Source organism: Furipterus horrens, unplaced genomic scaffold (genome assembly GCF_987537825.1).
Source record: "Furipterus horrens unplaced genomic scaffold, mFurHor1.1.pri manual_scaffold_1, whole genome shotgun sequence".
NCBI lineage: Eukaryota > Metazoa > Chordata > Mammalia > Chiroptera > Furipteridae > Furipterus > Furipterus horrens.
In genome coordinates this window covers 69,523,259-69,545,821 of record NW_028327171.1, presented here as the reverse complement: position 1 = coordinate 69,545,821, position 22,563 = coordinate 69,523,259, and positions in this window count along the sequence as shown.

Below are 22,563 nucleotides of genomic sequence, written 5' to 3'. Positions count from 1 at the left end.
TTTTTGACCTAATGTAATTTAATTATCATTTGTAAGAGTTTTTCTTATGTGCATTACATATTTACATTTATTCAGGAATTACTGGAGAGTCTGGTGGTGACATTCATGAATAGAGCTAGATTGACTAAAAGGAGTAGAGTGAGAAAAACATTATGAATAGTGATGCCACAGAGGCCAGGTTGAATCTGGAAAGAAAATGCCCAGTTTTATGTATAAGGTGAAGATGAAAAGGAGCAGTAAGATTGAGAATATTAACATGAAATTTGAGAATATGCTTTTAAAAATGAGTCATTATTAATAGTTAAAAATGGCTGTTGTAAATTGTTGTCAGGAAGTCCACCTTAATGGTTGTTTTTGTTATATTACTGGAGACCAAAGACAGTCAGCAAAGTAAAATTAAAGTCCTGCATTAAAAAAATATATATCTAATACAAAGAACAAAATGTAACTCTAGACATCATTTCATTTTTAATAGTTTTTGCTGTAAAAGTTGTTTAAAAAATGATCATTTAAAATTGAAGTAATGCTCAATGATTCCCTTTGAATAATGATGAAAAATTTAACATATTTTATTGCTCTCATAATATGAGTTCCATGGGAATTTTTAATTATGTTCAAAATTGATAATGTTCAATGAGCAGACTTAGTCATGTAAACAAATAAATAACCATCATAAATTTTTATGCAAGTTCAGAAAAAATTAAATTAAAAATAAACTTTTTATTGTATATGATTAAAATGTCTACCTTTATATGATAAATACAATGCATTAATAATTTGGTAAGTTCAAATAATATTATGTAAAAACATGAATTAAAATGTTTAGAGAGTGATCCAAGACGGAGGAGTAAGTGGAAGCTACATTAACCTCCTCCTAGGATCATTATGGAATTACAACTTAATTGTGGAGAAATAATCTGGAATAACCAACTAAACCCTAGATGGAGAGAAGCCTTATAACCTCAGACAGACAGAAGAGGATGCTTCATCACAATGTGACTGGTAGAAAATGTGGAGACATGAAAGGGCTGATTAGGACCTGACAGGTGGCAGCTGAAGTGACTGAGAAACATCTCAGCAGCCAGGGATTTCTCCTGAGAAGGGTGAGGTCTAAACCACAAACAGGGCTTTCCAGCCTAAAGCAACTGAGCAGAAAGTAAGATAGCATCCAGCTTTGAAAGGTGAAAAGCTGCAGGATTATTATTATTATTATTATTATTTTTTTTGCTGGCCTGAAAAAAACAGCTAGAGACAAAGAGCTCTTAAAGGGATCAATTATGAAAATATATTGGCACCCACTTACCCTGAACTCAAGCAGAGGTGGGGTGCAGTGAGGACTAGAGGCACTTAGGGAGAGTTTGGGGCAGTGGTTTTGAGGAGAGAACTGAGGGAGGAGGTGACTTGGTTCCAGTGCTGACTCATTCACCATACTCCAAGCAGACCAGTCCCCTCCAAGTGACTTCAGCCTGAGGAGAAGCAATAGCCCCACCCACAGGAATTAATTTGCCCCACCCTTGGTGTTTAAGCCTGACTTCTGATCACAGATTGAATAGATTAACCACTAAAGGAGACAACAAAGGCAGTCGATCTCTGGCAGTCTCCAACAGGATGCCTAGGCCCAGACTGGGACATGACCTGACTCCACCAGGGGCAGATCCAGGAAGTACAGGTCAATCTAAGAAGCAGCAACAAACAAGAGAAGTCACAAAAAAGTGGGGAGACAGAGAAACAACACTCCATCAAAAGGAAAGGAGGAATCATCAGAAAGAGTGCTAAATGAAATAGAGGAAAGCAACCTATCATACATGAAATTCAAAATATGAATTATAAAAAAACTCAATGAGCTCAGCAAGCTCAAAGAAAACTACAAAGAACTCCAGGGAAAGTACAAGAAAGTTATTGAGAATTACACCAGCACTAAAAAGAACATAGAAGCTATCAGTAAGAGTCAGGAGAACATGAAGAATACAATTTATGAATTGAGGAACTCCATTAGAAGAATTAAAAGCAGGCTAGAGGAAGCAGAAGATTAGATCAGTGAGCTGGAGAACAATGTAGAAAAAAATTCCCAGTGTAACAAAATGAAAAAAGTCTGAAAAAGAATGAAGAGGTTTTAAGAGAGCTAAAGGAAAACTTGAAATGTAATATCCATATTATAGGAATACCAAAGGAGAAGAAGAGGAGCAAGGGAGGGAAAACCTGTTTGAAAAACTAATGACAGAAAACTTCCCTAACTTGATGAGAGAAAAAGCCACACAATTCCAGGAAGCACAGAGAGTCCCAAAGAAGATGAACCCCAACAGGCCCACACCAAACACACCATAATTAAAATGGCAACATTGAAAGACAAAGAGAGAATCCTAAAAGCTGCAAAAGAGAAACAACTAATAACATACAAGGGATCTCCAATAAGGCTATCATTAGATTTCTCAGCGGAAACACTACAAGACAGAAGGGAATGGCAAAAAAATATTCTAAGCAATTTAAAACAAAGGCCTAAAACCAAGACTACTCTATGCAGCAAGGCTCTCATTCAAAATGGAAGGTGAAATAAGAAGTTTCCCAAACAAAAGAAAGCTAAAAGAATACATCTTCACCAAACTAGCATTGAAAGAAATGATAAAAGGTCTGCTTTAAGGTGAAAAAACAGACACAGAGAGGAACAGAAGTACAAAGGGGAAAATGACAATGAATAAGTAGCTATCAATATTAACCTTAAATGTAAATGGATTAAATGCTCCAATAAAAAGGCATAGGTTTGCTGAATGGATTAGAAAGCATGACCCACATACATACTGTCTATAAGAGACACACCTCAGAACAAAAGATCTACATAGACTGAAAGTGAAGGGTTGGAAAAAATATTTCAAGCAAATAGACATAAAAAAAAGCTGAAGTAGCAATACTTATGTCAGACAAAACAAATTTCACAGCAAAGGCCATAAAAGGAGATAAAGAAGGAGATTTCATAATACTTAAAGGAACAATCTATCAAGAAGATATAATGCATCAAGAAACATATATGCACCCAACATAGGAGCACTCAAATATATAAGAAAAGTCTTGAAGGACTTCAACAAGGATATTGACAGCAACATCATAGTAGGGGATTTTAACACCCCATTATCAACAACGCATAGATATTCAAAGCAAAGAAACACCAAGGATATTGAGACATTGAACAATACTCTAGATCAAATGCATTTAATTGATATATATAGAACTTTTCACCCCAGAGGAGCAAAATATATATTCTTTTCAAGTGCACGTGGAACATTTTCAAAGATAGACCACATGGTAGGACACAAAACAAGCCTCAAGAAATTTAAGAAAATTGAAATTATATTATGCATCTTCTCAGACCACAATGGCTTGAATCTGGAAATCAATCTCAAGGAAAAAACTAAAAACATTCAAACTAATGTTAGCCATTAAATAATGAATGGGTTAACAATGACATCAAGAAAAAAATTAAAAAGTTTCTGGAAATGAATGATAAGGAACACACAACAACCCAAAACTTATTGGACACAGCAAAAGCAGTCCTGAGAGGAAAGTTCATAGCAATACAGGCCTATCTAAAAAGTATATAAAAATCTCAAGTAAAAAATCTAATGCTACAGCTACAAGAACCAGAGGAAAAACAACAAACAAAGCCCAGAGTGAGAAGAATGAAGAAAATCATCAAGATAAGAGCAGAACTAAATGACATAGAGACTAAACAAAGAATTCAAGATTAATAAAACCAGGAGCTGTTTTTTTTTAAAAAAAGAAACAAATCAACAAGCCTTTAGCCAGGCTCATCAAGAAAAATAAGAGAGAGGACCCAAATAACAAAATCAGAAACAAAAGAGTAGAAATCACAACTGATACCACAGAAATACAAAGGATTGTAAGAAATTACTATGAGCAACTGTAACACAAGAAATTTGACAACATAGATGAAATGGATAAATTTCTACAAACATATAATCTTCCAAAACTGAATCAAGAAGAAGCAGAAAGCCTGAACAGACTGATAACAACTAGTGAAATTGAAGCAGTAATCAAAAAACTCCCAGCACACAAAAGCCCTGGACCGGATGGCTTCACAGGATAATTTTACAAAACACTTAGGAAAGAACTAACTCCTATCCTTCTCAAATCAATCCAAAAAACCCAAGAAGAGGGAAGGCTCCCAAACTCTTTCTATGGAACCAGTATTACTTCAATTCCAAATGCAGGTCAAGACACAACATAAAGAAAACTACAGGCCAATATCACTGGTGAACATAGATTTAAAATCCTCAACAAGATATTGGCAAACCGGATCCAGCAACACATTAAAAAGATCACACTCCAGCCATGATCATGTGGGATTCATCCCAGGGATGCAAGGATAGTTTAATATTCACAAGTCAATAAATGTAATATACCACACATCACATGATCATATCAATAGATGCTGAAAAAGCATTTGATAAAGTGCAACACCGATTTATGATAAAAATTCTCAGCAAAATAGGAATAGAGGGAGCATACCTCAACATAATAAAGGCCATATACAAGAAATCTGAAGCCAACATCATACTCAATGAGCAAAAACTAAAAGCATTTCCCCTAAGATCTGAAACAAGACAAGGATGTCCACTCTCTCCATTCCTGTTCAACATAGTCTTGAAAGTTCTAGTCATCACAATCAGACAAGGAAAAAAAAAAAAAAGAAAGGCATTCAAATTGGAAAAGAGGAAGTAAAACTGTCATTATTTGCAGATGACATGATAGTGTACATAGAGAACCCTATAGACCCGACCTAATAAGTGAATTTGGCAAGATAGCAGAGTACAAAGTCAATATTTAGAAATAAAAGGCATTTTCACAGTAAAAATTAAGTAGGTGCTTCTATTGGAAATTTTAGCTCTAGTACAAAGGAAAAAGTTATTAAATATGTATAATACTCTATTAGTAATTTTTTGACTTGGTAGCAATATTAATAATTAGAAGATTCTCCAAGATGGAGACCTAGGTAAACATGCCTTGCCTCCTCACACAACCACATCAAAATTACAACTAAACTATAGAATAACTATCACTCAGAAGCATCAGAAATTGAGCTGAATGGAAGTCTTACAACTAAGGAATTAAAGAAGAAGCCACATCCATCTAGACTGGTAGGAGGGGCACAGAGAAGGAGACACAGAACGGGCTGTTTCTAAACCCACTTAGGTGGATTAAAATGGGGATGGTTATCTTCTGAGTGAAGGCTCCCAGGCCCACACCAGACCCCTTCACACAGGGTCCTAGTGCTAAGAATGTAAGTCCCCTTAACTTCTGCCTGTAAAAACCAGTGGCATTGATTAGGTGGAAGAAACTGCTAGATTCCTAAGCAGTTTCTCTTAAACAGCCCTAACATGGACTTATTCAGACTCACTCCCTCTGAGCTCCTGTACAGAGGAAGCAACTTGAAAGGCACCAGTGGAACATGGGGAGGAACTGATGTGTCTGGCTTCAGGGTCAGAGGTGGGGAACAGCTTTCTCCCAGACAGAACTGCTGGCAGAGGCCATTGTTCCTCTTCTGAGCCTTCACCACATAGAGCCACAGAGTGATAGACACCATATCTGAGACTCCACCCTGGTGATTCCCTGAGGCCCCACCCAACTTATAGGCTCACCCAAGCTGTTAACAGTAGCTTTTCCATATGAATGACTGGTCTTGGCTCATGCTTCAAATCTTAAATCCTCTCAAATAAGCAGCAGCTAGCCTCAGCAAGCCTCCTATTTCTCTTGCTAAGTGGCCTCAGGCCTGGCATGAGGGGCAGCTGGCCTTGGTTCACAGCCTGGCCATGCTTGGGCAACTCCAAGCACAGCACAAGGAGAAGATATCTGCAGATTGCTTTATAGCTTATGCCAAGTAGTTCCAGTCTGAGCATAGGCTAACCTACACCTGCACCTCTTGGGACACCCCAGTCTGTTCACCTAGTAGACAGCTATAGACCTCATTGGAGCACCACTACCCAAGCACCTCCACAAGTGACACACTTAAAGTGTGGACTCAGTGGACAACAGACCCTTGGTGAAGTAAGTACTGCTCTGTGGAGTGGGCTTCGGCACAGCTGACCTTCCAAGGAGGTCGGGGGTTGGTGGTCAGTGGACATAGCCAGTCCTTGTAGCTGACTGCTCTGGGTAAACCCCTCCAATTTACTTGCCAACAGCAATCAAGGCTCAACTACAGGAGGAGGGTGTTCTCAGTCCACACAAAGGGCATATCTCAAGCACCCAGCTTGGCTGATAGAGAAGGTTGTGCCACTGGACCCTAAAAGACACCTACTATATTAGGCCATGTTACCAAAACAGGGAATCATAGCAGCTCTACATAATACATAAAAGAAACACAAGTAGGCTGCCAAAATGAGTAGACAAAGAAGCATGGCCCAAATGAAAAAACGTAAGTAAACTCTAGAAAAAGAAAATACAAAATGGAGATAAGCAATTTATCATATGCAGAGTTCAAAACACTGGTTGTAAGGATGCTCAGGGAATATAGTGACAACCTCAGCAGCATAAAAAAATCCAGTCAGAAACGAAAGATATACTAATTGAAATGAACAACTTACTGGGAATCACCAGTAGAATGGACAAAACTGAGAATCAAACCAATGATTTGAAACATGAGGAGCAGAAAGCAATTGATTAGAATATCAAGAAGAAAAAAGAATACAAATAAAATGAGGGTAGTGTAAGAAGCCTCTGGGATAACTTGAAGTGTACCCACATTCACATCACAGGGGTGCTGGAAGAAGAGAAAAAAATGGACGATTATTTGAAAAAAATAGTGAAAGAAAGCTTTCCTAATTTGCTGAAAAAAATAGACATGCAAGTCCAGGAAGCACAGAGAGTTCTAAACATGATGGATGCAAAGAGCCCAACTGCAAGACCCATCATAATTAAAAACCAAAGAGAATCTTAAAAGCAGCAAGAGAAAAGACTGCTAGGAGAAAAGAAACTTTGCAGGTTGAAGGGATTGGCAAGAAACATTCAAAACGATAAAAAGCAAGGGCCTACATCCAATATTCCTCTACCCAGCAAAGCTATCCTTTGGAATCAAAGGGCTGATAAAGAGCTTCCAAGACAAGAAAAAGCTAAAGTAGTTCAACATCATCAAATCATTAGTATATGAAATGTTAAAGGGTCTTATTTAAGAAAAAAAGGATCAAAACTATGAACAATAAAATGGCGATAAATACATATTTATCAACAATTAAACCTAAAATACAAAGTAAGCAAGCATGCAGATCAGAAACAGAAGCATGCATAAAGAAAAAGTTTTGATCATATTCAGAGGCATGGGGGACCTAAGGGAATAGGTGAAATCGTGAAGGGATTAAGAAGTACAAATAGGTAGTTACAAAATTGTCATGGGGATGTCAATTACAACATAGGAAAAGGAATAGACAAAGAACTTATATGCATGACTTACAGACATAAACAATGGTGTGGGGATTGCCTGAGGATGTGAGGGGTTTGGGTGGAGGGGAGCAAAGGAAGAAAAAATTGGGACAACTGTAATAGCACAATTAATAAAACATAATTTAAAAAACCATGATATATATGACTCCTTATTAGTCACAGTCACTATTCTAATTGTTTTGGGTGTGTTAATTCATTTAATCATTACTCTTCCAAAAGGAAAATTGTTGTTATCTTTCCACAAATCAGATATTCAAAAGTGATTAAGGTCAAAAGGGATAAGATCAGGGGAAATAAAAGAGATGAGGTCAGAAAGAAAAAGTGACCTTAGCAGTGGGATCAGCAGGACGAAACACTACAGAGACAAGAGGTAGCAAGTGAAGTACATTTAATGTGACCTGGTTGCAGTTTGTTCTCTATTTGTGTATGGTTTTCATGCATGCTTTGTTCTGAAGTCAGAAGAAGCAGAGATAGTGAAAAGTAATAAGCCTAGTATACTGGACAAGGGCCATAATATTTTTGTTTTTAGAATTTAGAATAAATTTAATTGTTTTTATATAATACAAAATGCCAGTTAAATATTGTCAATCTCTTTGTCATATTTATACTATATAATCACACAATGGAAAAATATTATTTGGTTTTGGGGAAACAGAATAAAAATTTATAAAAACATTTTTAACTTCATTTAAACCCTAATCCATTTGAAAAAGTATCTTTAGAATAATTGTGTCGTTAAATCCAAAAATGGAAATTACGTTAACAGCGGGATGTTATCTTTTATCGAGGGCAAACAGCAGGGTTGCTGCTAATGAGAACATCATCAACTTATCAGCAAAAGGTCAGCCTTAACAGCCCTCTACCCAATGTACCCCTGTGTAGTTTTTCTTTCCCCTGATGGCATATCACACTGACAAACTAGACTTAAATGTCGATATATTATTATAAATCAATCTTTATTTTCATAAGAAATATATAATTTTAAGATATCTATTTAAGCTGGTACACTTTATTCAGAAGTTGATTTCTTTCCCTAAAAGGAATATTAAGCTTATTCTGGCAACGTTTTTGTTGTTGTTGTTTATTTGTTTTGATATTATGTTTAAGTAGGTCCTCCATTCAAGAACTTGGAAGGCATAAAAGCATTTTAAACAATGGATTAGGATAAAGATAGGCCTTGGTACAGACTGATCTGTTTCATATTCTTATTTTATTATTTTTTTGCTCTAAAAAACAGAAAGATAATATAGTAATCAAAATAACAGTGTAAATTTTATTGTGAGCTTATTTCTTTCATACACTGGTCCAAGTGTTTTATAAGCATCTTTTATGTTATATTCACAGTAAGCTTATAACAATTCTAATGATTAATTTTCATTTGCTTTTATGCAGATTCTTGAGAATTATTTTGGAGCTCTTAAGAGTTCACTGAATATTTGATTAGAATTGCTTTACTAATTATTCTTGTCTGTTAGACTCAAATATTTAGAATGTAAGGAAATTAGAAGCAGTTGATTATATCCCTGAAAGTCTATGCTTAAACGCACAAAATGTGACAAGTAATTACTCAAATTAACAATAAACTTAACCACTGATTCTCTAGTAGGGCTAGGGGCAAGGGGATTGATTTCAGGTATCTCATTTTTCCAAATTGGATCTTTGTATTGGTTGTGTTTTGAAAAGAATTAACCCAAAGAATTTGTCAAATGGTTAACAAAAGAAATCTAAACTAATTCAAACCTCCTTCAAACTTCATTTTTTCTAGTATTGTGATGGTTAATTCTATTGGTAAGCTTGGGTTAGCCATGGAACCCAGACCAGATATTTAGTAGAACACTAACTGATAAGTAGCACTTAATTTTTTTTTAGGTGAGATTAACATTAAAAACAGTAGACATTGATTAAAGCAGATAACCCTCCATAATGTGGATGGACTGCATTCAGTCAAAGGCCTTAAGGAGAAAAAGACTGATGTCTCTCTTTAAATTTAAAAAAAATTATTATTAAAGCATAGTTGGCTTACAATATTATATGTTTCCGGTGTACAACATAGTGATTCTACATTGATATACCTTACATATAATTCATCATTCCATTTCTGAGTGTTTATCCAATGGAAATGAAATCACTTCCCTCAAAAAATACCTGCATCCAAAGTTCATCTCCACATTATTGACAATAGTCAAGACATGAAAATAACCTGTCTGCATCAATGGATAAATGAGTGAAGAAAATGTGGCAAATGTATATATTTCATATCATATATAAATATGCCATATTTATGATATTCATATATACATAATATATTAATGTTATTCAGCCATAGAAAAAGAGAAGTCCTGTCATTTGCAACAACATGGATGGACTTTGAGCACATTATGCTGAGTGAAATAAGAGAAACACACAGTACAGTATCACATATATGGATTCTAAAAATACACCTTATAGATACAGACAACAGATTGGTGGTTATTAGGGGCAGGGTGTGTGTAATAGATAAAATGAGTAAAGATGGTATAAAGGTATGAACTATAAGACCAGGGGACTTAATGTAATGATAACTATAGTTAACAATAATGTATTATATATTTGAAAGTTACTGAGAGTAGATCTTAAAGGTTATCATTAAAAAATGGTGTCATGATAGTTGGTAACTAAGTTTATTGTGGTAATAATTTTTTATGTAATCAATATGCTTCTAACTAAAATTAATGCAATTTTATATGTAAATTATATCTCAATTATAAAACTAAACATGGGATACTAAAGAGAGGATAAGAAAATTAACATTTTATTAAAAATATCATTAACTGTGTTTATATTAAGGAATATAAATCTCCCTACAATACAGTAGTCCCTCTCTATATCGCGGTTCACTTATCGCAGCTTCAATGTATCGCAGGATTTTAAAAAAATATTATATTTAATTATTTATCGCAGATTCTTCACTGTATCGCGGGGTTTTGTGGTACTGTACAGTAAGTATATGTATGTTGTTAAAGTTACGTAGGTTTAAGAGTGTAGAATAAATGTAAGGTTCCTACTTCGCGGGGGATCTAGAATGTAATACCCACGATAAGTGAGGAAATACTGTACTATTTATTATCCTCATAATAATAGAACAAGGTACATATGCTTACTTAGAAAAAATACACTTAATATAATAAGATTATCATAATGTTTTTCATAGTGGCTCCATGAATCTACATTTCTAACAGTAAAGCACAAGGGGTCTTTTCTCCACATCCTCACCAACATGTTATCTTTTGGCTTTTTGGTGATAACCATCCTACCAGGTGTGGGTACTACCTCACTATGGTTCTGATTTGCATGTCCCTCTTCATTAATGATATAGAATACTTTTTAGGTAGCTTTTGGCCATTTGTGTGTCTTTTTTTGGGAAAAAAAAATGTCTATTTAAGTCCTCTGTGCATTTTTAAATTGATTTGTTTGTTTTTCTGCTAATAACTTGAATGAGTTCTTCACTTATTTTGAATATTAATCCTGTGTTAGTCATATGATTGGCAAATATTACACTTTATTGATGGTTTCTTGTGCTGTAGAGAAGCAGTTTATTTTGATATAATTTCAATTGTTTATTTTTGCTTTTATTTCTTTTGCCTTTGTTGTCAAGTCCAAAAAGTTATTGCCAAACTGATGTCAAGAGGCTTACCCTGTATGTTCACTACTAGAGGTTTTATGTTTAAGTCTTTAATACATTTTAAGTTGATTTTTGTGTATGATGTAGTTTCATTATTTTGCATGTGGCTGCCCAGTTTTCTCAACAGCACTTACTGAAAGCACTGTCCTATTCCCATCAAATACCTTGACCTTTTTTTTTATTAACTGACCATAAATGCATAGTTTATTTCTTGGCTCTCTATTCTGCTCTATTTATCTATGTATCTGTTTTATGCCAGTACCATATTGTTAGATTAGTATATCCTTGTTACATAGTTTTAAATCATGAAATGTGTTGCTTCAATTTTTATTCTTTTTTTCTCAAGATTTCTTCGGCCATTCAGGTCTTTTTTTTGGTGTGTGGCTTTATGCAAAATTTATAATTGTTTTTTCTATTTCTATGAAAAAAATGTTATTAGAATTTTGATAGAGGTTGAATGGATACTTATATTACTTTGAGTAATATGAACATTTAATATTATTAAGTTCCCAATTCTCACATGTGGTTTCAAAAGAAAGAATGCTTATAATATTTTGATATTGATTGACTCATTATAATATTACTAAGCTTATACCGTATGTGAAGTACATTTTATGAAAACTAAATGAGGACTCAACTCACATATTCATAATAATGTTTTACTCTGATACTTAATCTCATTAATTTGCTTAAATTCCCTGCCTTAATTTCTGCACTGGCCAATGGAAAAATAACTGGCCTCTCTATTGAAAAATTTACTAAGACTGTATAAAGTAAGGCTAGAATTCAGATTTTTTCTGCAAAGAAATACTAAAGAATACACATTTCTGGAGTAATTCTCTTTATACACTTTGTTGAATATTTGTTGACTCTTTTCTTTAATGATTCAGAAATTATATATATATAATTTACATATAAATATAATATATAATAAATATACATATATAATATGCCTCATGACTAAAACTTCTTAAGAGCATTATATAAAAATTAATTGGAAAAATATTTTTCTACAAACACATTAAATAATATATTTAAAAAATTTTAAATTTTATACCTAGGTTTTAGACTGATTAGTCAATATTGATGACTATATCATATAAAAGTTAGCATATGCCAGGCTCCCAAAATTATGGATATGAGTTCTGGGGTATGTGCCAAACATTTCATCTTAGTGAGAGGTATTTAACCTTTTAGAGATTACTATATAGAAGTAGAGGTACAGAAAACGGCATGTCTCAGAGTCTTGTGCCATATATTTTCTTAAAAACAAGTAAGATTATAAAATTAATAATAATCACTAAACTTCAGTAAAGGAAGAATTGTCATCACATTTCTACTACAAAGACATTTATTGAATCAATTAGATAATGATTCGATCTTTAATGTGACTTCTTTGTACTAATGATAATGTTTACCCCAATGCATTTTTGTCAACCACTTTCTACCCTGTAATAGTTTAATCATATGACTCCAGAAAAAGAATTTACAACTAGTAAAGCTTAGGCTAATTAAAATTGAAAAATTTATCTCTAACGTAATCTGTTATATTGCTAATGCAGGTATCTTAGTCATTCTGGTGCTATAACAAAATATCACAGACCAGATGACATATAAATAAGAGAAATTTATTTCTCACAGTTCTGGAATCTGAAATTCTGAGACCAAAGTGCCAGCATACTTGAATGAGGACCCTCTTCCATACAGCAGACTTCTCATTGTGTCCACACATGGTAGAAGAGGCTAGAGAATTTGTGGAGTTTTTATTTTTATTTTATTTTTTGATTTTTCAATTGCAGTTGTCCCATTTTCCCCCCATTACTCCCCCCGCGCCCAGCCAACCCCTTCTCCCACAATGATATCCCTCCCCGTTGTCCATGTCCATGAGTCCTCCATACACGTTCCTTGACTAAACCCTTCCCTCACTTATCCCCCTTCTCTCCCACTCCTCCCCCCTATTGGTTGTTATTCAGCTCCCTGTCCTATTTAGTTCATTTGCTTATGTTGTTCTTTAGTTTCATGTATTAGGTGATATCATATGGTATTTTTCTTTCTTTGCCTGGCTTATTTCACTAAGCATAATTCTCTCTAGTTCCATCCATGTTGTTGCAAATGGCAGGAGTTCCTTCTTTCTCTTTGCTGCATAGTATTCCATTGTGTAAATGTACCACTGTTTTTTGAGCCGATAATTTACTGATAGGCACTCAGGCTGTTTCTAGCACTTGGCTATTGTAAATAAAGCTGCTATGAACATAGGGATTCACAGGTTCTTTTGAATTAGGGTTTTAGAATTTTTCGGGTATAATCCTAGTAGTGGAATCTCTGGTTCAAAAGGCAGTTCCATTTTTAGTTTTTTGAGGTAATTCCATACTGTTCTCCATAGTGGCTGCACCAGTCTGCATTCCCACCAACAGTGCAGTAGGGTTTCTGTTTCTCCACATCCTCGCCAGCACTTGTTTGTTGTTTTGTTGATGATGGCCATTCTGACAGGTATAAAGAGGTATCTTATTGTGGTTTTTATTTGCCTCTCTCTGATGGCTGGTGATGTTGAGCATTTTTTTATGTGTCTATGGACCTTCTGTATATACTCTTTGGAGAAGTGTTTGTTCAGTTCCTTTGCCCATTTTTTAATTGGGTTGTCTGTTTTCTTGATGTTGAGTTGTATAAGCTCTTTATATATTTTGGAGATCAGTCCTCTATCTGAGATATCATTGGCAAATATGTTTTCCCATATGGTTGGTTTTCTTTTCATCTTGCTGATGCTTTCTTTTGCTGAGCAGAAACTCTTTAGTTTGATGTAGTCCCAATTGTTTATTTTTTCCTTTATTTCTCTTGCCTTAGGAGATGTATCCGTGAAGATATTGTTATGTGGTATATCTGAAATTTTCCTGCCTATGTTTTCCTCTAGGACTTTTATGATGTCATGGCTTACATTTAAGTCTTTGATCCATCTTGAGTTTATTCTCATGTGTGGTGTAAGTTGGTGGTCTAGTTTCATTTTTTTGCATGTCCCTATCCAGTTCTCCCAGCACCATTTGTTAAAGAGGCTCTTCTCACTCCATTTTATGTTTCTTTCTCCTTTATCAAATATTAGTTGACTGTACATTCCTGGATTTATTTCTGGGCTCTCTATTCTGTTCCACTGATCTATATGTCTGTTCTTATGCCAGTACCAGACTGTTTTGATCACAGTGGCTTTGTAGTATTGTTTGATGTCTGGTATTGTGATTCCTCCTGCTGTGTTCTTCTGTCTCAAGATTGCTTTGGCTATTCAGGGTCTTTTTTGGTTTCATATGAATTTTTGGAGTATTTGTTCTAGGTCTGTGAAATATGTCATTGGTATTTTAATAGGGATTGCATTGAATCTGTAAGTTGCTTTGGGTAGTATGGCCATTTTGATGATGTTGATTCTTCCCACCCAAGAACATGGTATTTGCTTCAATTTATTTGTATCTTCTTTAATTTCTTTCTTCAATGTTACATAATTTTCAGAGTACAGGTCTTTTATCTCTTTGGTTAAGTTTATTCCTAGGTACTTTATTTTTCTTGTTGCTATAGTAAATGGTATTTTTTTTTCATCTCTGTCTCTGATATTTTATTGTTGGTGTACAGAAATGCCTTAGATTTATGTATATTCATTTTGTACCCTGCTATTGTGCCAAGTTCACTTATTATATCGAGTAGTCTTTTAGTGGAGTTTATAGGGTTTCTAGGTATACTATCTTGTCATTTGCATATAAGGATAGTTTTACTTCTTCTTTCCCAATTTGGATGCCTTTTATTTCTTTGTCTTGTCTGATTGCTGTGGCTAGGACTTCCAACAATATGTTGAATAGGAGTGGAGAGAGTGGGCAGCCTTGCCTTCTTCCTCATTTCAGGGAGAATGCTTTCAGTTTTTGTCCATTGAGTATGATGTTGGCTTCAGGCTTCTCATATATAGCCTTAATTATGTTAAGGTATGCTCCCTCTATTCCCATTTTGCTGAGTGTTTTCATCATAAATGGGTATTATACTTTATCAAATGCTTTTTCTGCATCTATTGATATGGTCATGTGATTTTTGTCTTTTAATTTGTTTAGGTGATGTATTATATTTATTGATTTGCAAATATTAAACCACCCTTGCATCCCTGGGATGAATCCCACTGGTTGTGGTGTATGATCTTTTTAATGTATTGCTGGATCCTGTTTGCCAATATTTTCTTGAGGATTTTAGCATCTATGTTCATCAGTGATATTGGCCTGTAGTTTTCTTTCTTTGTTGTGTCTTGACCTGGTTTTGGAATGAGGGTAATACTGGCTTCATATAAAGAGTTTGGGATTTCTCCCTCTTCTTGGATTTTTTGGAATAGTTTGAGGAGGGTAGGAGTTAGTTCTTCCCTAAATGTTTTGTAAAATTCGCCTGTGAAGCCATCTGGTCCAGGGCTTTTGCGTGCCAGGAAATTTTTGATTACTGCTTCAATTTCCTTCTTTGTTATTTGTCTGTTGAGACATTCTACTTCTTCTTGGTTCAGTTTTGGAAAGTTATATATTTCTAGAAATTTGTCCATTTCTTCTAGGTTGTCAAATTTTTTGCCATACAATTGTTTGTAGTAATTTCTTATAATCCCTTCTATTTCTGTGGTATCTGTTGTGATTTTTTCTTTTTTGTTCCTTATTTTGTTTATTTGGGTCTTTTCTCTTTTTTTCTTGATGAGCTTGGCTAAAGGCTTGTCAATTTTGTTTACTTTTTAAAGAACCAGCTCCTAATTTCATTGATCTTTTGAATTGTTTGTTTGGTCTCTATGTCATTTAATTCTGCTCTGATCTTGATGATTTCCTTATATCTTCTTGCCCTAGGCTTTGCTTGTTGTTGTTGTTGTTCTAGTTCTTGTAGTTGTAGGGTTAGATTTTTTATTTGAGATTCTTCTATACTTTTCAGATATGCCTGCATTGCTATGAACTTCCATTTTAGGACTGCTTTTGCTGTGTCCCATAGGTTTTGGGCTGTTGTGTGTTCATTATCATTAGTTTCCAGAAATTTCTTGATTTCTTCTTTGATGTTATTGTTAACCAATTTATTATCTAATAGCGTGTTATTCATTCTCCATGAGTTTGGATGTCTTTGATTTTTTTCTCTGAGGTTGATTTTTAGTTTCAAGGCATTGTGGTCTGAAAAGATGCTTGATATAATTTCAATTTTCTTGAATTTGTTGAGGCTTGTTTTGTGTCCTTTCTTGTGGTCTATATTTGAAAATGTCCCATGTGCATTTGAAAATAATGTATATTTTGCTTCTTTGGGATGAATAGTTCTATATATATCAGTTAAGTCCATGTGGTTTAGTGTGTTGTTCAATGCCTGTATATCCTTTGTGTTTCTTTGTTTTGAAGATCTGTCTATTGTTGATAATGGAGTGTTAAATTCCCCTACTATGAGTGTGTTGCTGTTGATATCCTTCTTGTGGTCTTCTAGTATTTTCTTTATGTATTTGGGTGTTCCTATGTTGGATGCATATATGTTTATTGGTGTTATATCTTCTTGATGGATTGTTCCTTTAAGTATTATGAAATGTCCTTCTTTGTCTCTTTTTATTGCCCTTGCTTTAAAATCTGTTTTGTCTGATATGAGTACTGCTACCCCAGCTTTTTTTTTTTTCATGTCCGTTTGCTTGGAATACTTTTTTGTATCCCTTTACTTTCAGTCTGTGTAAATCTTTTGTTTTGAGGTGTGTTTCTTGTAGACAGCAAATATGTGGGTCTTGTTTTCTTATCCATTCCATTACCCTATGTCTTTTAATTGGAGCATTTAATCCATTTACATTTAAGGTTATTATTTACATGTATTTATTCATTTCCCTTTGTACTTCTGTTCTTTTCCTCTTTTTTTTTTTTCTTTTTCTTAAAACATTCCCTTTAGCATCTCTTGCAATGCTGGTTTGGTGGAGATGTATTATTTAGTCTTCCTTTGTCTGGGAAACTCCTTATTCCACCTTCCATTTTGAATGAGAGCGTTGCTGGGTAGAGTATTCTTGGTTGTAGACCTTTGTTTTTCATTGCTTGAAATATTTTGGACCATTTCCTTGTGGCTTGTAGTGTTTCTGTTGAGAAATCATTCGATAGCCTTATCGGAGCTCCCTTGTATTTTATTTGCTGTTTTTCTCTTGCTGCTTTTAGGATTCTCTCTTTGTCTTTGGATGTTGTCATTTTAATTATGATGTGCCTTGGAGTGGGTTTTTTGGGGTTCATCTTCTTTGGGACTCTCTGTGCTTCTTAAAATTTCATAACTTTTTCTCTCATCAGGTTGGAAAATTTTTCTGTCAACACTTCTCCTATCAGCTTTTCTATTTCACGGTCCTCTTCTTCTCCCTCTCTTATTCTAATTATCCTGATATTATTACATCTCATGCTATCCTGTAATTCCCTTACATCTTGTTCATATTTTTTTCAATCCTTTTTCATTTTGTTGTATTATCTGGGAATTTTTTTCTACATTGTCCTCTAACTCACTAATCCGATCCTCTGCTTCATTTAGCCTGCTTTTGATCGATTCTACTGTGTTTTTTAGTTCAGAGATTGTATTCTGCATTTCTTCCTGGTTCTTGTTGATAGTTTCTATGTCCTTTTTTATGCTGGTGTAGTTCTCCGTAAGTTCCCTGTAATTTTCTTGGAGCCGTTGATAACTTCCTTGGAGATTGCTGTAGTTGTTTTTTAGATTGTCAAGTATATTGAGCTTCTTTAGCATCATTGTTTTGAATTCCATGTCTGACATTTGGGCTATGTCTATTCCATCTACCTCTCTTTCTGGGGATTCCTCTTTTCTTTTCTTTGAGAGGTTGTTTCTGTATCTTACCATGTTGGATACTTCTTGTTTATATTTGTTTTTTTGGTTTTTCTGCTTTGACTTCCCACCTTTGTGGTATGAGATTCTTTATCGGAGATCTGGGGGTTTCAGTGGTGCAGTCTCTTTGATCTCCTGAGCCCGATGTTCTTGAGATTCCCTTTTTGTCGTCTGTTTATGCTGTCTGGTTATATTTCAGATGCTCTTTGGTGGGATCCTCCCTCGGGCTAGTTGATTGAGAGTCACTCTGTCCACTTTGTCTTGAGTTCTTTTGTGGAGATGCTATTAAAAACATAAACACACAGCCCATTCACAAAACCCACACCCTCAAAAATATTCCCCACCCTCTGTCCCACTATCATCAGTAAATGAGCCAGTATTAATATAAATGTAGAGAGGTTAGGGCTTTTATACTATAGGAAGAATTGATGAGTTATTTTTAAAGACGAGCAATATGATTTTTTGAGAGAGGATAATATAGTAGTAATAGCAGCAAGTAGTGTCGAGACTATGCAAGACAGTAGGTAATATTTACGTTGTATGTTAATAATAATAAAAGAAAAAGATGGAAGAATGCAGAATATAGTAAGAAAGTGGAATTGTATAGTATTAGATTCATATAGTAGTTATATTCTATTTATTTAGTTTGAAAGGGAAGCTAAACAAAACAGACAAAGAAACAAAAATTGAGGAGGGATGAGGAGAGATGATATGAAACAAATTAAGAGATAGTTTAAAAAAATTTTTAATAAAAGTAAAAATTAAAATTAAAATAAAAAATAAGAAATTAAAAAATTAAAATAAAATAAAATACACATAAAAAACCTAAAATATAAATAAAAAATTTAAAAAATATATATACAAAAGAAAAGTTTTTATTCAGTTCAGCCTTTGTGTGTCCTCTTATTTTTCTGAATCCATAGCTGGTCTAATGAGGAGGGCCAGAGGTTTCTGATCTTTGCAGGTTTGGCACCTGTTTGGAGCCTGCCAGGGAGCTTCTGCATGTGCTAGCCTTAGGCCTGCTGAGCCGCACCCTGGGAGTTGGTCTCTCGCCCCTTGGGGCAGGGACCTGGACACTTGTGCACAGTGGAAGTGAGCGTATGTGAGTTGCCACCGCCTGCTGTTCCTGCACCCACCTGGGCAGGCACAAGCAGAGCCTACATAAGTGATCTGTGATCCAGCCTGGTGCCCACTGGGGCTGGCCAGGGGTGTCTGTGCACGGTTTTCTGCTTGCCCAGTGGGCCCTCCTTGCGCCCGTTGGGGCACTGATCTTACATCTGTTGGGGTGTATCCGAGGGGCACCTGGATGCGTGGCCCCGCGCACCTGGACCAGTGAATGAGGGCACTTCCCTGTGTGCACCTGAGCAACCAAAGGGGAGGGTTGGGGAGTGGGTGAGCACGCTTCCATGCCTGCGCTCTTCAAGAATGTCCTATCACCCCCAACCTTTTCTCCCCTCTCCGCAGTTCAGAAGAGAAAAATTAAAAAGAAAATCACATTCTCACATGCACAGCAGTATGCTGTTTCTTGTCTTTCAGTGCCAGATGCCACCTGTTCGAGTCTTGTCTCTGCCAGCGGGCAGAGATCCGCTCTCCCCCTGATTCCTCTCTGAGGAAGCCTGTGGTCACCAAAAAGCCTTTGTGTACTTCCAGCCGCAGCTCGGGGAGCCACCCCAGTTAGAAATCCTAACTCATCCCTTTTTCCTCTGCTATCCTCACCAAACAGGTCGTTCCCAGATGGTTTTCTCTAATCCAGCATTGCCAGGGCTTGACTCCTGCCAGTGTCCAGCTGCTCCCTGAGATGTTCTGTCTGCAATTAGTCCAAACCACAGACGAGTCTTGATAGCCAGAAAGTGCAGCCTCCCCTCACTCCTCTGCCATCTTCTACTCTGGAGCTTTTTAAATAAGGGCACTAATCCCATTTATGAGGGCTCCACCCTCATGACCTAAGCACCTCCCAATGGCTGCACCTCCTAATACTATCAAATTGGGCATTAAGATTTCAACTTATAAATTTTTGGAGGACACCAACACTCAGACCATAGAGGTAGATACAACTAATGTGGGTATCAAGACCCATGCTTCACAGGATAGGTCAGCTAAGCAGAATAACTTAACTTTTCCCATTAAGTTTATTCTCCAAATTACGGTCCTCTCTAGTAATGCTTGTTCCTCAGTTAGCATAGCATATTATCGGTTTATTCAAAAGTGTACAATAGTGACACATACAGATCTAGCTAAACAGTAAGAATCTGGTATTTACAATAGTCCCTCTATATTGCGGTTCACTTATCGCAGCCTCACTGTATCTCGTGGTTTTTAAAAATAATATATTAATTATTTATCATGGATTTTTTGCTATATCGCAGGATTTTGCGGTACTGTATACGTATATTGTTAAAGTTATGTAGGTTTAAGAGTGTAGAATATGTTTAAGATTAACATAAGTAGTGTTTATTAGGGAGTGGGAAAGGTTAATAAGGGACCAGGAATGGTTTATAAGTGTGTGGGAAGGGTTTATAAAGCCTTAAAATATATATAAATACTAAAATAAATGTAAGGTTTCTACTTAGTGGATTTTCACCTTTCGTGGGGGGATCTAGAACGTAATACCTGCGATAAGTGAGGATAAGCAATCCAACATAAATAATGTTGAACAGTTTGATCTACTCCTTTCTTTTGCCTATAGGAAGAGACATAATCAGCTTTTTGTTATTCTTGTTTTCTGAACCAACTGTTCTAAAGACTCTACTACCAGCAGAGATTAGGTAGTATGAATCCTTCTATTTTTAGAACATATTATTCAAATGTGCTTTGTAAATGAGTGGTTTTGATCTTCAGCCAGGATTTCAGGCAGTTTTTCAAAGATATATTGTAAACATCATTATCTTTTTTTTTAAACTTATGTAAAGACATTTAACGGTTCACAATTCATGAGAAAAGTAAACATTTAAACCTCCCACCTAAGACAATAATTGCTACCAGAAAAGTGTCAATTCATTTGTAAACTGTTTTATGTGCATTCCAAAATTACAATTATTTTATAATGCTTAGGAACAATTTAAATATAATTTTTAATAATTCTGCTCAATAGTTCACTAACACAGACTTAATATATTAATATTGACTGCCTTTTTTCCTAATTTTTTTTTGTTTAAAGGACAATTTTTACTATGACTTAGATTAGCTTTCAAATTATACTTCACTGAGATAAAGGGCATATGATATATGTGGCACCAGACATCTATTTTAATTGAAACAATAATGCTATTTACATTTATATTTTCTTTTGCAATTTCAACTATATATTATATAAATAGGAACAGCACCTAACTAGAAACAAATTCTGAGTAACCAAAATACAAATCTGTTCCAAAAATGTATAATGAATACCTATTATCTGTCAGACACTGCTTTAGGTCATCAATAAATAAAACAAAGTCTCTCCTTTCTTGGATATTATAATCTGGTGGAAATTTCCTGCAATTAGCATGCAATTGTTTTATAATTAATTAATAATCTAATCAACAAATTAATTAAGTTCAGCAAGGTCTTATTTAACGTATACTCTGTGTGAGGTCCTTTTTGAAAACAGAGAACACATCCACATGCAGTATATTGATTTAAGATTTGAAAAACAGAGGCAATGAATGAACAACAATTAAGCAAGACAGTATAGGTTGTGATCAGTGTTATGTTCTGTTTTCAGAGAGAGGAGGAAGTGATTAGAAGTCACATAGAGGATGGGCTTTTGTGGTCTCTTTAAAGCAATGCCATTATGCTAAGGATTGAGAGATGAGAATGAACAGAATATACAGAAACTTGGAAGAACATTTCAGCACTATTTAGAGAAATGAGAACTTTCATTCACTTCTTGAGAAAGTTAAAGATAAGTAGAGACCAGTTTAAGAAATATACACTGAATACAAGGGTGCCAGCAGTTTCCCATCTACAGACACTGGAGAAATGTTTACATATTTGTATTGATATTGGTAGGTTCATAGGGGTTAATTGCTGAAGAATGACAGTACTCAAAATGACAATTCTGACAAAGCTACAGTGCAGTGCAGGAAAAGATTACCATACAATTATGGCATTAAAATAAGGGTATACCATGTTTAAGACAAACAAAATACACCATGGAGAAAGAGAAGGGAAGGATAATGATGGAATGTGCAATGCATAACTAGAGTGATGGTCAGAGCAAGATTTTCCTGAAACAGTGCTAAGAAATACAATGTAGGGCCATTTAATATTTTAACCAGAGCCCATAGATAATCAGATTTATATGGTGACATAGGGAAGGATACTCCAAGAAGAAATAGCTCCTGCAGAACCTCTAAGTTCCTATTGCAGAAAATACTACACATGCCCTTCTTGAGTAGTGACATGCAAGTAGGTTTTCTGAGTGACTAATGACCCAGTGTTTTAGACAAACAGGAGAAAGTTTAAAGACACAATTTACAAGTTATTAACTTGAGATTTTTAGAAAATTACTTAAACTTTCTGAACTTCAAATTTTTAATTGAAAAGTAATGTCTAGCAAACATACTAGAAAGACTGCTTAATGTAACAATTTATGTAGAGTGCTCAAGAGAATGCCAATAATATAGAACTCAATGAATATATATTATTATATATTA